Here is a 13,058-nt window from a genome sequence, read left to right as displayed (position 1 = left end):
TGCTCTCAGTACGCCTTCGAATAACGCGTTCGATGCTCTAACCACTGAGCTATCACAGCGGCCTGGCTCTCAGTACGCACTCCGTTTCAGAAAAAGCCTGCATGATACAAGCAGCGCGATACCGACATCGACAAAGAAACACTGCATTAATGGCTTCGACTTTACCCGAAGCGGCCAAATGTGAGATATTGCGTAGGTACTACACGACACAGATCATTAGTGGCACGAGTTGTAAGGCAAACGGCCAATAAATGTGAAGTTAGGCACTCACCTCCAAGATGCAGATCGGATAAAAAAGGCAGCGCCAGCCGTGTCCCGTTCCTTGTGGGTGTCCTAGTCGTTGAGGAGGGTAGTCGGGTTAGTGACTAGAGTAGTGACTGCCCCTCCATGCGTGCCTCCATGTGACTGCCGATGGATGAGTGACAATGGCGTTGCGCTCGCCACGGTTGAATGGTTTCTCTTTCCGCGTTTCCCGCCTAAAGCACCGTTTGGGAACAAATATAGTTCCGTAGAACAAGAGCCGTGCAGAACACGTCGTGGCGATGAATGCGGTGATGGTATGTGACGGCCATATTAGTATAAATTTCTAGAGGTTATCTGCCGAGCAATTGATTACATTTGCCTAACTTTTTTAACGAAAGAGACACTTGGTTTTTGCACTATCCAGCGAAACATCATTGATAAACGTGACTGTACCTATTATATTCGAGAAGGGTTGAAGTCTGAGATTCTTAAACGTATGCTGTATCCTTGCTGTTTGCGAAGGGGTGGAGTGTGTTTTTTGATGTCTGCTTTTCTGGTCGAAAATACGCGGCTTTCTTGCAGTGCATTGCTTCTTTGCTTTGTTTTATGTATCTGTATTGTCTCAAAGGAAGCCAAACGTCTTACCAACTTTCCACGGCCGACTTTAGTAGATTACCTTGTTAGTAAATTCTCAGTTCACGCAGATATTCGCTCTAATTTCCAGTTCCTGCTAAGCGATGAGTATCTATAAAATGAAAAAAAAGTATGATAAGAGTGTGAGACAGATGAGTGGTTCCTATTTTTTTATTTCTATCTGCTTGCACTATAATATCTCATTTATACACTGTTTTTATTGATCTGCAATGTTTACCATACCGTCTAGGAGACTGCTCTCCAGTTTATACGGGATAACAGAACGAATATACATACCTTCTCTGTCGCAATCTATCAAGCAGTTTTAACCTAGTGCTCTCTGCTTGCTCCAAACGAGCTGTTTTCGAACAAAAGTGCATCTTTTAAATTTTGGGCTGCCACAAAAGACCCATTTATTACACAGAAACAGTTGTGCAATGCGTAAGAAGCTGTCCACCTGCGATCTTTTGACGCAGTCATTGTCGTTTTATCTTGAAGATGTGTGAGCCTCGTGGTTTGCGCTTCTAGCGAAAAACAATCACGATTGTTTCTGATCACACAAGATTAAGGTAAGCTTTTTACGTAGATTTACTGTGCCGTCTATTGAAACCATACGCAATGGGACGATCAGTCCAGAATGGAATGAGGCACAATTTCAAATAAGTATACTGAAGGAGCATTAGCGGCCTACGTTTAGCGCCAGCTGTTCCACATCTTTCACAAGGTATCTTTTATTTCAAGCTCGGCCAGTCACAACAATAAAAAAGGAGCATTAGAATGGACATTCGTTTACTCTTCCGTGTGCAGACCTGAAAAATGTGACGTAGATGAAATATTTAAAAAACCAAACACGTTAAAGAACAGCAGATGTATTTAGAGCAGGCTTCTTCGGTGAGAAGGAATATCCACAAATTAGAATAAATTTACCTTGTTGCCATTGAAAAGGAAACCTCTTAGATTCTTCATTTTAATTGGGTTTTAGGAGATATAATTTGCTACATACATTATTTTTCTACAAGTTCAGGAATTCGTTAGTTATCTAGTTATTGCCGTAAGAAAAAAAATGTTCTTCATTATAGTGGTCATGTAGTCAAACAGCGTTGGCTTGCAATAGATGTCATAGCAAGGATGTCATATATTTTCTCATGTAAAATAACGTATTTCTTTTGTTCTTCCGGCTTTGAGTAAGCTTTAGGCGCTGTCTAGTCTTCAAGACTATGCTTTAGGAGTTTATTATAGCTGTGCCTAGCGAAATCAAATGAATACACTTTAAAGCATTATTGGTTGGCTTCAGAATTGAATACATGCGTATTCAATTTTCAGCCGGAGGCGGTAGCTGTATAGGTCCGTGTGTTTCTTTCCCCTTATATGATCCCACCGAACTACGCTAGACTCGTCATCTTAATGAATTTGGCACGCGACATCACTATGCCACACTCTGTCGTAACAATGTCCTCTAAGTGAACATGTCTGCCCATTATCAATTTTGGTTTCACGCAGAAAGTACTACCACACGAAATTTAAGGCGCCACGCTTCAACCCTTAATATTAGGACGCCCACGTCACCGCTTTTACGGCAAACGAATGCTCCAATCTTCCATGTAACCAGCAAAATGCCACATCTCTCGATGTGGCCAGGCGCCACATGATCGACATAAAACTCAAACCTAAGCAACCCGACGCCCTATTCGGTCTTCTTGCTTCCTACTGCGACATATTTGACACCAACAGCAGTCCACTCGGTCAGACTTTTCTTGTGAAGCACCATATTATTACTGCTGATTCTCCTCCCATTTACCGCCGACCATACTCGGTGTCTGCTGCAGAGCGTAAAGTAATATTAAAAGAAGTGAACAAGATGCTAGACAAAGGAATTATTCAACCCTCCTAGAGCCCTTGGGCATCTATTGTTATGGTCGTTAAAAAGAAAGATGACAAGTGGCGACTCCGCATCGATTACCGCCATCTCAATTCAATCACAAAAAGCGCATTTATCTTTTACCCCAGATTGATGACGCCTTCGATTGTCTTCATGGCGCGAGATATTTTTCTTCGATTGACCTACGTTATGGCTATTGGCAGATTGCGGTGGACGAAAAAGACCAAGAAAAGACTGCGTTTGTAACTGCCGACGGACTATACATATTCAAGGTGATGCCGTTTCGGCTATGCAACGCCCCAGCCATGTTTGAGCGTATGACGGACTCGCTATTACAGATACAAGTGGTCAACATGCCTGTGCTACCTGGATGATGTCCTTGTACATTCGCCTACATTTGGGACACACCTCCAGCATTTGTCAGCGATTCTCGACATCTTCCGCACTGCTGGCCTTCAACTAAACTCGTCAAAATGTCACTTCAGCCGCCAGCAGATTACGGTGTTTGGCCACCTTGTCGACAAATCAGGTGTGCAGCCTGACCCGGAAAAAATTCGTGCCGTCACAAGCGTTCCTGTACTCCAGTCTGTCAAGGACGTCCAGAGCTTTGCGAAACTTTATTCCTATTTTAAAAGGTTCGTGAAAGATTTTGCAACGATCGCTGGACCACTCACCAACCTTCTGAAGAAAGACGTGAGTTTTATTTGGGGTACCGCTCAAGCTGCCGCTTTTTCTCGCCTCATCACACTCCACCTACACTGGCCCACTTTGATCCATCCGCTCAGACAGAAGTCTGAACCGATGCGAGTGGTCACGGGAATAAAGCCGTCCTAGCCCAACGCCATCGGGGACACGACCAAGTTATCGCCTTAGATACCTCAGATACAAACGAACAATCTTGTGCTCGTTAGAAAATGCATTCTCCGTACAAACCAGGTGTACATGGGACATTATCGCGTGTTGCAGATTGCAGTGCAACATGGCGTTCTCGAAAGGGCCGGTTACACCAACGATTAGCGACTGCTGAAATTTGCGACCCTTGGAGACGTCTTCATGTATCAACCCAGGATAGATGAGTCTTCAAAGAGGGGCATTGTACGTGGACATTTGGCAGGGTTGGAGGCAGATGAAGAGGAAGAAGGTGTTCAAAATAAATAAGATGCCTGACGCCCCATCCTTGTGCAACTATATATGTATCATTATAAAAATAGTGTGTACCTAAAGCAAGAAGCACTGGTAATCGTACACTTTTGATTTCGACACGATAGGCCTAAGGCTCGTTGAGGCGGCGAGCTAGTAAGAACGGTCTCAATACAGCTGAGTTGCGATGCTTGAAGCTTCTGCATTTGAGCTTCCGAGAATTTCTAAATGTTACCTAAACTGTACCTGAAGTAAGTAAAAGGACAAGCATTGCCAGACATACAATTCCGGGGTGGCGGTATCGAACGACAGGTGTTTTTCTGGTCTCCGCTGGCAACACACCGGTCGTACCAGTGTACAGATTAGCCATTATATCGATGCCCAGAACTAAAATACCACCCAAGAAAATTCTTATGTCATATGTTGAAAGAGTATGCCAGTGTGTTAGTTCACTAAGGCGTACAATATTACCGACTGAAACTGCGTTTTTAACATACGAGTCACTGAAGTGCCGGCTACTGTGCCCGGCAGCCTTCGGTGACAGCCTGCGTTGCTGAAAGCCCGACGCATTCACCGTCATCGCTTCTTGTTCGGGCACCACACGCGAGGAAAAACAGTGTATTTAGGTTGATTGATGTCTGGACTATACGTTTCAGTCGTTTTTACACATTAAAAATGTATGCAATCAAAGCAAGAAGAGCCCGTAACACGTACACTATGCCGCCAGCACGATGGGTCTACACTCTAAGTAATATAGGCAGCAACGGGGGTTTCTCTTTTTAGGGAGCAATTGCATTGCCACACCTAATACTCTCCTAGAAGTAGTAACTGCAGGGGGACGAATCGTTGTTCTCCTTTCAGTTTCTCTTTCGGGGAATGAACAGTTACTCCCTTCCCGTGTTCCCTAGAACCAACCGTTTACTCCTAACCATTGCTCCCGGAAGACCAACGGTAAGCCTTGAATATTACTCTCGTGTTTTCTTCGTGTTTACTCTATAAAGAGCAACTACTTATGTTTCCAGTTGCGCCTAGTGGGAATGCATATTTCGTTTTGTCAGACGCTGAACACAACGCCAGAGCTCCTTGGCAGTAAACTTCCTGTGACCTTGTAAAAAAAAAGTGGACAAACTTCAAACAAAAATTATTGCTTTACTACTTTCTTTTCGGTTTTTATTCTAGAGGTGACGTGCGAGCACACGCAGTAGACATCCACACCACTGCCAACACTAACTCACCGGCATAATACATCAAAAAAAAGTTTGCGTCTTGCGTGGAAAAACAATGTAGAATTCCCAGCACACGGCCGTTCATGTTATCATTACAAAAACAAGGTCATCTTCTCCAGTTGTGAAGGACTCGACTTGCGCAGGACTGTTGTTTTTATTCAGCGCTAGCCCAGTGGGATGCCGCCGCAAGTATGTGTGAGGTATCTCAATGCTGCAAGAAGAAATAAATGTGTGAGGTTTTATATTCGAGAATCAATACATAAAAATGAATCACCCACACACGCAAACACCGAAGCAGTGTTTACGTTTTACGAATTCTACTGTAAAATAAAATGCGAAATTAAATTGTGGGCTTTTTCATGCGTTATTTGGCAAGCCATATATATGTAAACGTATTGGAGGCTCTTCTCTTGATGTTTACACATCCAGCCGTTAACGTACATGGGGCCACTAAGGAACAAGTGCCAGTATCAGTGCTGGAACAAACCCGACCAATGCTATATTTGCGAAATAGGTATTGTACTGGAAACGAGAATTTACCAACAAAAGTACAATGGCACTGCAGTGGAGACAAAAGCAGCAAGAGGGGATGCAGGTGTTAAGAATAGCGGAGATTTAGTTTCGTACATTTGAAAAGAATACAGTATATAAGCAACAACATGCCACTTTTATAGCGCAAATAACAACCAACAATGCGTTTTGAGAATAAAACAATCAGCCAGCTGCTCCAGAACTGAACACATTGCGCACGCCGTGAACAATGACAAACTTGGGAGTTGAAAACGCCACCAGCAAAGTTGGACAGTGTTTACCTACGCGTTGCATCAGCATTAAATGCAGTTAGAAATTTGACGCAGTTAGTCACCACTCATCTGCAAGCTGATGCATGCGCATTCTTTTTCCGACAAGGCAACTGGCTTGCAGACAGCAGAAGACGTGCTTACGGCGCGTTTGTTCCACCCAGCAGCAAAATCCGCAACAAGGTAGTGCTCTCGAAAGATCAGCAATCACTAAACTCTATGAGGAATAAGTAGAAAGGCAATTTTGGGAAAAACACGCACGAGAAAAACATGCCACACTGCCTTGCCCGTCTATGTGCTTGCCGACCACAAACCATATGAATGACTAGTACGAAAGTGAACCTAGTTGCGATAAAGAAACCTAGGGGGGGGGGTAGCATGAGTGTCAGCACAATGCTTTTAGTGTGTTCTCTTACTACACTCATAAAACAAATTACTTATACTACAAGTAATATTTCTTCAAGATCAAATTTAGCTGCAAACAATACCAGCCGTATTTATTCTGAGCTTCTCCGGAATCTTTCATATCACCTGGTCGTTTTCTTTCTTGCGGAGCTCATATACCAATTTCCATCGCAATAATTAGCGATATCATGAGACGAAAACACGTGTAACACACTAAGATTTGTGTGGTTGATTAGATTATGCTGAAAGAAGACTAAACTGTGTGAGAAGTTGAGACGAAAAGAAGGATTTCGTACTCCCACTTAGAAGCGCAGCCCGAGCACCGTGTGTGTTTTTTTCCATCCGTCTTAATAACCTAAATCATTTTTTACCCTTATTTCAAGAGATGATATCTTCTATCGCAAACCAAGGCGTGCTTTTGTGGAAAAAAAAAAGCTTTCTCTGTCTTCTCCAGCTTCACTCTTTCGGTAGCACACGCTTTGGTTGCCTGAGTGCAAGCACTGCCGAAGTTGACAGATGGGTCTTTTTGTTTACACTATAATGACGGCAGACTATAACATACCTATGCGTCAGCCTCATGCCGGTTATTAGATACAAAGCAGCTTTTCGATTATAGTGTGTAACGCCGTTTCTCTGTTAGCACTACTCTTCCTCCCCCCCCCCCCCCCCTGCGCGCTCACCACGTGTCATCTGTTTCTCGCTTCACCCTCTTCACAGCTCGCAATGCTCGCGCCTTATGTGAGCATCATCTCACCCGCTCTACCAGTGACACCTCTCTCCATGTGTCGGCGAGGAGAAGCCGTGAGCCGGCGGGTGCGCGCGCCTCGAGAATCTCGTGGCGCCGACTATGTGGATAGGGCACCACTGCTTGCCGCGCGATCGCGCTGACGGACGGGACGCCGCCGCGGCATTTTTCCCGCTAGTGTGGGCGCACCTTTTCCGTCTGTCTGTGGCGTCAGGGGTTAGTGAAGCTGAACACGTTCGCGAATGGCGACGTCAACGGCGACAAGAGACGAGCCAAGAAAACTGAACAAAAAGCGTCGGCAGTGAAAGACCAGCGACACCGACGAGGTGTGAGTCAAGAACACCGATCGCGTTTGAGAATACCGACGGCGCGCGGGTAACACCAATGAGACGCGAATCACGGAAGCTGAGCGCAAGCGTCCCGCCTTTCGTGTCTTTGGTGCATTTCAAGCAAATATTTATTCGAATAAACGCTACACTGAGTTTCGCTTCCAACCATTTTTGCAGCACCCGCGTCGACGCCCGTTGAAACCGGGTCAACTCCCTGCGCACCACCACTGCTTCCCACCTCGTAGGGTTTCCTCCGGCTAGATGGTCCATAGGTTTTTCCATTCAGATAATTGAACAATGTTTCAAACAGAAACCGCTCTCTATGTGCCTTCGCATAGCGTGTTGGACCGTAGCTGCGGATATTCTCGTAAGGCTGCTCTATGTGTCCATGCAATGAATCAGCTTCTTCCCTCTACACGATGCATGGTCTTGGGCGAGTAGACGGTTTTTTCTACAGACTGCAGAACTGTGAGTGGACTTCAAGATTATGCATGTTATGGAACAAACAACCTCTTAGAAGCATGTATATTTTGATTATTGCAATAGATAATTCGTTTTTATCAGGGAAATCCTGCAGGAGGGCTGAAATTTTTTCGAACAAAACAATAACGTCAGCCATATTTATGTCCTTGGGAGGGCGTGACTGACTGGAGGGCTCGGTTCAGTTGAACTCTTTGACCCCTGGACAATTCGTCACTGGTTCTTCGTAGTAAACCATCGCGTCGCTGTCATTGCTCACTAGAAGCAAGGAAGGGCCCGTCCACCGTCCCCTTTTTCAGGCTGGCCACGATCCGCCTACTCATGCCGGGGAAGAGGGTGGAGATGCTTGCATCATCATCATCATCTATTTTCGCCGACTTTGTCTCGGTATTCCTTTATTCTGTCCGCTAGGCTATGCATGATGGCGCTGCAGTCACACCGGAAAGCGTTGCACGGTACCTATCTCATACTTTTCTGAAACAATATTCGCTCGCTTTTGTGTGCACTTTGCATTGAGAAGCCATTGAACTGACCGGCATTAAGTGTCCATGTTCACTGGTGCCACCATTCTATTCAATTGTAGTGGTTGGAAATAGTGTGGGCTACCACCAGAAGTCCTGCCGTATCCCTACAGTTTAATAAAGCGAGCACCAGGGTGTAGAATAATTAAAACCTCCTTTGTTTTATGAAAATTTCGCCAAAAGTCTTGCAGAAAACTGCCACTGCCAAGGTTTTCGTGAATTCTCTTCTGTAAGGCCAGCTTCTCCTTCCCACCCAATCAAATTACAGGCTTGGTTTACGAGTTCTTGGGCAAAAGAGCAGACCTCTTCTTCTCCCGCAAATATGGCCACTTAAATATAAAAAAAACCACGGAAGGTTTATCACTCAAATTGGTATGAGCATTTTTATGCTTGGTACGAAATTAAATAAAAGAATGCCACTTTACATGAAATCTTGCCTGACTATGTGCGCCATGATTGATGTGCTCCCTAACGCTGCAACGCGAGCAAAGCGTTTGGTGAGGGGCTCACCGGCTGGCAATTTCGGCAACAGCGCTGTATAAAGGTACGCGTTCTGACCCCATAATACTAGGGCTTGTTTTGCAATATATATAGAATTGGTGTAGGTGTCAGGGGCTGTAAAAGCGTCATTGTTTGTGAGCGAAAAATGGTGACTTTTTCCGTGAACAGAACATCGAGACAACTGCAAATAAAAAATACCAAATTACTTCTGAAGAGGAGTGAGGATCAAACCAAGACCGTCTGTGTAAAGAACAGATGTTTCGCCACAGTAATTCTTGAAACTTGTTCCCAAAAAATCAGGCATAAATTTTTTGGGCTAGAAGCAGTCTAGGCACACGTTGGGCTTGTTCAGTGTTTGCGTTGTCAATTTTAGTTCAGGAACATCTACCAAAAAAGGTCAGTTTTGGTTTCACAAATTTTTCGACCTTCCGATGAGATTGCGCGCGAAACGTAAACAGTCCACATTTGTCTGGAACTTACGCGGCCTCTAGCGATAATATTGGAATTTCAGGCCACACTTGTATAAATGCCGATGCGCTTCAATGCTCTTTCATTTATGGATGGTCGATGCTCTGTTCAGCAGATGTCAGTGTACAGCGTGTATTGCTTGCTGTAATTCCACTTTCGCTTCACGGAAAAAGTTCAGCCAAATAACGAGTTTCATCTTGAAGACGCTGACCGCTGTCTTTGTCCCCCCCCCCTCCATGACCCCGTAACATTAACGTTTGTAAGCAAAACGTTAAGGATCACAGCAATTAGCTACGATCGCCGTGCCGACAGGTACACAAAGATTCGTGTCAGGCATCTTCTTTTCTTGTACTTCGCTGCAATTTGCTTGAAGAAAAGAATCACCAATGAATATTCAAGGAAAGTCTGAAGCTACATGGTTATACTTTGTGTAACAGCTGCATGACCGTATAGTCGAAGCGTAACACGGGCGACGACTAGTTCCGTACATTTCGCAATGAAAGTATTTGGGAATGTGATGGTTACTTTAGAAATTACATGCCAAACAGGCATTGAGGGGCACTGTGATAGAGATATTATGAAATTGTTGTGTGCGTGGTAGCTCACCCAACAGAAGCCCTGAAATTGGGAATGCGTACATGGAACACATCTTCATAAGGCCTGCAAATGGTGATGCTACGCAGAAGAATATCCTTGTGTGATTACTGCAACACATGCGAAAGAAAACTGTCAAATTATGTAATGTGAAACAAGGATTCATAGCGTTGCTTATACTCTGCAAATAAAAAATTATGCTGTATTCTTGATATTTGTATGGATTAGACATAGGATCAAAAAAGCGAAAGGAACACAGAAAGGACCTCAAATGTTTTGTTTTTTTAGCTTATCTATAAAAACAAAAAATATTCATGACTTGGGCTTTGCTACGATAATATTTTTAGTTGTTATAAGGTATTTACAATCAGAGCTGAATATTAATAGAAATGGAGGAGCAATGTAACAGTAAAAAACTACTATTGAACTAAAACATTCAGTGCGTCAAAATAGGTAACTATACGATCTCAGGTAATCATTAGAAAAACTTTGCTGCAGAACTCCCACTTGTATATCACAGACTATGTTGTTATGATTCTAATTACCAATGTCGCATGAAAATCTGTTGCGCGCTATTGATGTACAAGGTAATAATGAATTTAAGAAAGTACTTTTTTACAAGTGGCAATACGAACTGTCTGATGATGATAGATCCTGCGGGATGTGTACTGTGCATGAAGGAGTAATTGGTCATACATGAAGGAATGGGAATACGTCTTGGTAGACAGCATAAACAGGTAACGTTTCTGTGAGTTGTGAAAGAAGAGAAAGCAAAAGAGTAGTGAAGGAAAGTGTGAGAATCTCAACGGTTAATACACGTACGTCTTCATTAAAGAGACGTTCGTAATTTCTTTATACTTAGACCATATAAAAATTATTCTGGACAAGCTTGCCACCAACTATTTTTTTACCGAGGGCACTAGACGACTTCGTAAGAAATGAAAAATACTCTTCATTTCTCCCAAAATGAACGAATGCAGCGACAGGGAAGCTGCAGTAAAAGCTCTCCTATTTGACCAAGCCAAAGCACTATGTACAAGACGGCAGTGAAAACAGTTAAAAAAAACTTGTACACATACAGCACCTCACGTAAAGAAATGAAATCAAAGCAAAAGAAGAAAGCTTGGGAGAAACATCACATTGCGGAACAGACAAGAAAGTGAACAAAAAGGTCTCTCTCTACACTTTATAAGCAGCGTGAATTGCTTAGTCAAAATAGTAATCATGCAGTAAATTATTAAGGCCATCGTACAACTAGTAATTAAGCGAATGAAATTTAAAAACAACATACAGAGTAAGGACACAGATCCTTTTTGAATATTTTCCATACATACGTAAGGTACACACTTATATATTAAGAAGGTTTTGTCATTGCATATCAAGCAACAAGCAAGAATTTGTTGCAAAACCTTGATGCCACGTTCCCTCAAAGCAGGCAGTTTGGCTGTTTCTTTAGGATTAGCTTTTATTACGTAGGCAATAGATGAGGAACACTAGTGATGACATATTGTGCGGGTGAGAGAAAGCATGGGAGGGCTAAAGCCGACTTTGGTATACGAAGGTATAGCGCTGAGCATATTGGCTGCTGCAGTTTTAGAGAACTGTGTGTACGTGTGCATGTGTATGTGTGTGTGTGTGTCTTTCTTCTTAAGCACTTCGTCTTTTGGTGCCGATAAATTTACCCTATTCAGTATCGAACGCTCTAATACCATGTGGCCTCCAAATTGATCAATAGAGTCTCATATACAGGAAACATAACTGCTTAAGTACAGGGCCACACTTCGTGGTCTTTCGATATGATACTTGCACAATTTGAAGTAAGATCATAGAAAGTGGTTATGCGGGGTACTGTGACTACAATTCGCCATTGTGCGAGACCACTGCCTTCGTCATTAGCCGAGAATGTTGTTGGCTATTTATGCTACCTGCGCAATTGATAAAGCAGACTAAAGTATTTCTCTTGTCTACAAAACCTGACATTAGAGGCAGTCATATTTTTGCAATGTTTTTATTTATCAGTCTTCAGAATAAAATTGAGCGCTCGATATTGAGGGTGCACAAGCCAACTTGTGCTACGGTTTAAAGTTATTTTGATGCGCTATATTCGCAATCAATAAAATCACTTTTTTGACTAAACCATACAGTTGGACACACTGCCTAGTTTTACTCAATTTCAGTAGCTCAGGCTAAATTACTATGAAACTTAGCAGCTAATAGGAGAGGATTTTGCAACTGAAAAGTTCTACAGTGCTTCTAGAAGTGTGGGATATACCAATTCGAAATTTTTCTGTTATACAAAGTTTTTACGAGTATTTGAAACATTTTAACAGTGACTCAAATGAAACATATTTCAAATACCAAATGGAATATGTTTATTATTCAGCTAAATAAAAAAAATACTCCGGGGAACGACGCACTGAAACATCCAATGCTGCAGTCTTTCTTGTTGAGGTGTCGTTCATAGTTGCCTTGTTAGGCGTCTTTAAACATACTTACTAATATTCAGTAATAGAGTCCTCTTCTCATTTCAAGATAATTACCAAGCATTGGCATCTGAAGTACCACTTTCCGCAAGAACAGCTGTAAGGCAGGGACTAGTCAATACAAGTGCGTAATTTTTTCTGGTAACTGGCATTGCACTGAACGTAAGAACGTATTCCATTTTATAACACAAGTATTTAGTATAAAACATCATGAACAAAAACGTTTTGTCCTCTGAAGGGCAGAGATTGCTACTCTAACGTGGTGTAGCATTTTGTTTGCTAAAAGCACTTAGGATAAAACGTTTATTATAAACATGAATATTATATTATTACTTTTCCGATGTCGATATAGCAGCTGCTTCGGCAATATGACGCCGTTTCGACTCGGTCAAGCCCTGCGTTTCTATGTTGTACCATATGGTCACTGCATTACAAAAGGGCAAAACCAAATTCAAAAGTCACTGAGGCTATACATTATTACCTTTTCTGGTAGCTCTAAAAACTAACACAATAATTCATCAGATTTCATATGTTTACATTTGTTTACGAGAACACACGATAACAATAGCCGATACAGAAGGCTTCATGGCAGGCAATCAAAGCAAATGTCA

At 42.8% G+C, this 13,058-nt stretch overlaps 1 protein-coding gene across 4 annotated transcripts in view; it reads right to left on the bottom strand.

Annotated features, from left to right (window-relative positions):
* LOC119179883 (uncharacterized) overlaps nt 1-1,319 on the bottom strand; it is a 54,169-nt gene extending 52,850 nt beyond the window's left edge. For 3 of the 4 annotated variants that reach the window (XM_075869498.1, XM_075869493.1, XM_075869499.1), the window contains exons 1-2: nt 1,174-1,319; nt 889-988 (exon numbers count right to left, since the gene is read on the bottom strand). The gene's annotated coding sequence lies outside the window, so the exon portion shown is untranslated. The remainder of the gene's footprint in view (nt 1-888; nt 989-1,173) is intronic. The other variant, XM_075869494.1, reaches the window with a different exon arrangement.
* Between the last annotated feature and the right edge of the window lie 11,739 nt (nt 1,320-13,058).

Source organism: Rhipicephalus microplus, chromosome 7 (genome assembly GCF_043290135.1).
Source record: "Rhipicephalus microplus isolate Deutch F79 chromosome 7, USDA_Rmic, whole genome shotgun sequence".
Taxonomy (NCBI): Eukaryota; Metazoa; Arthropoda; class Arachnida; order Ixodida; family Ixodidae; genus Rhipicephalus; species Rhipicephalus microplus.
The sequence above is the reverse complement of the archived record's forward strand: the minus strand, read 5'-3'. Positions and strand labels throughout refer to the sequence as shown.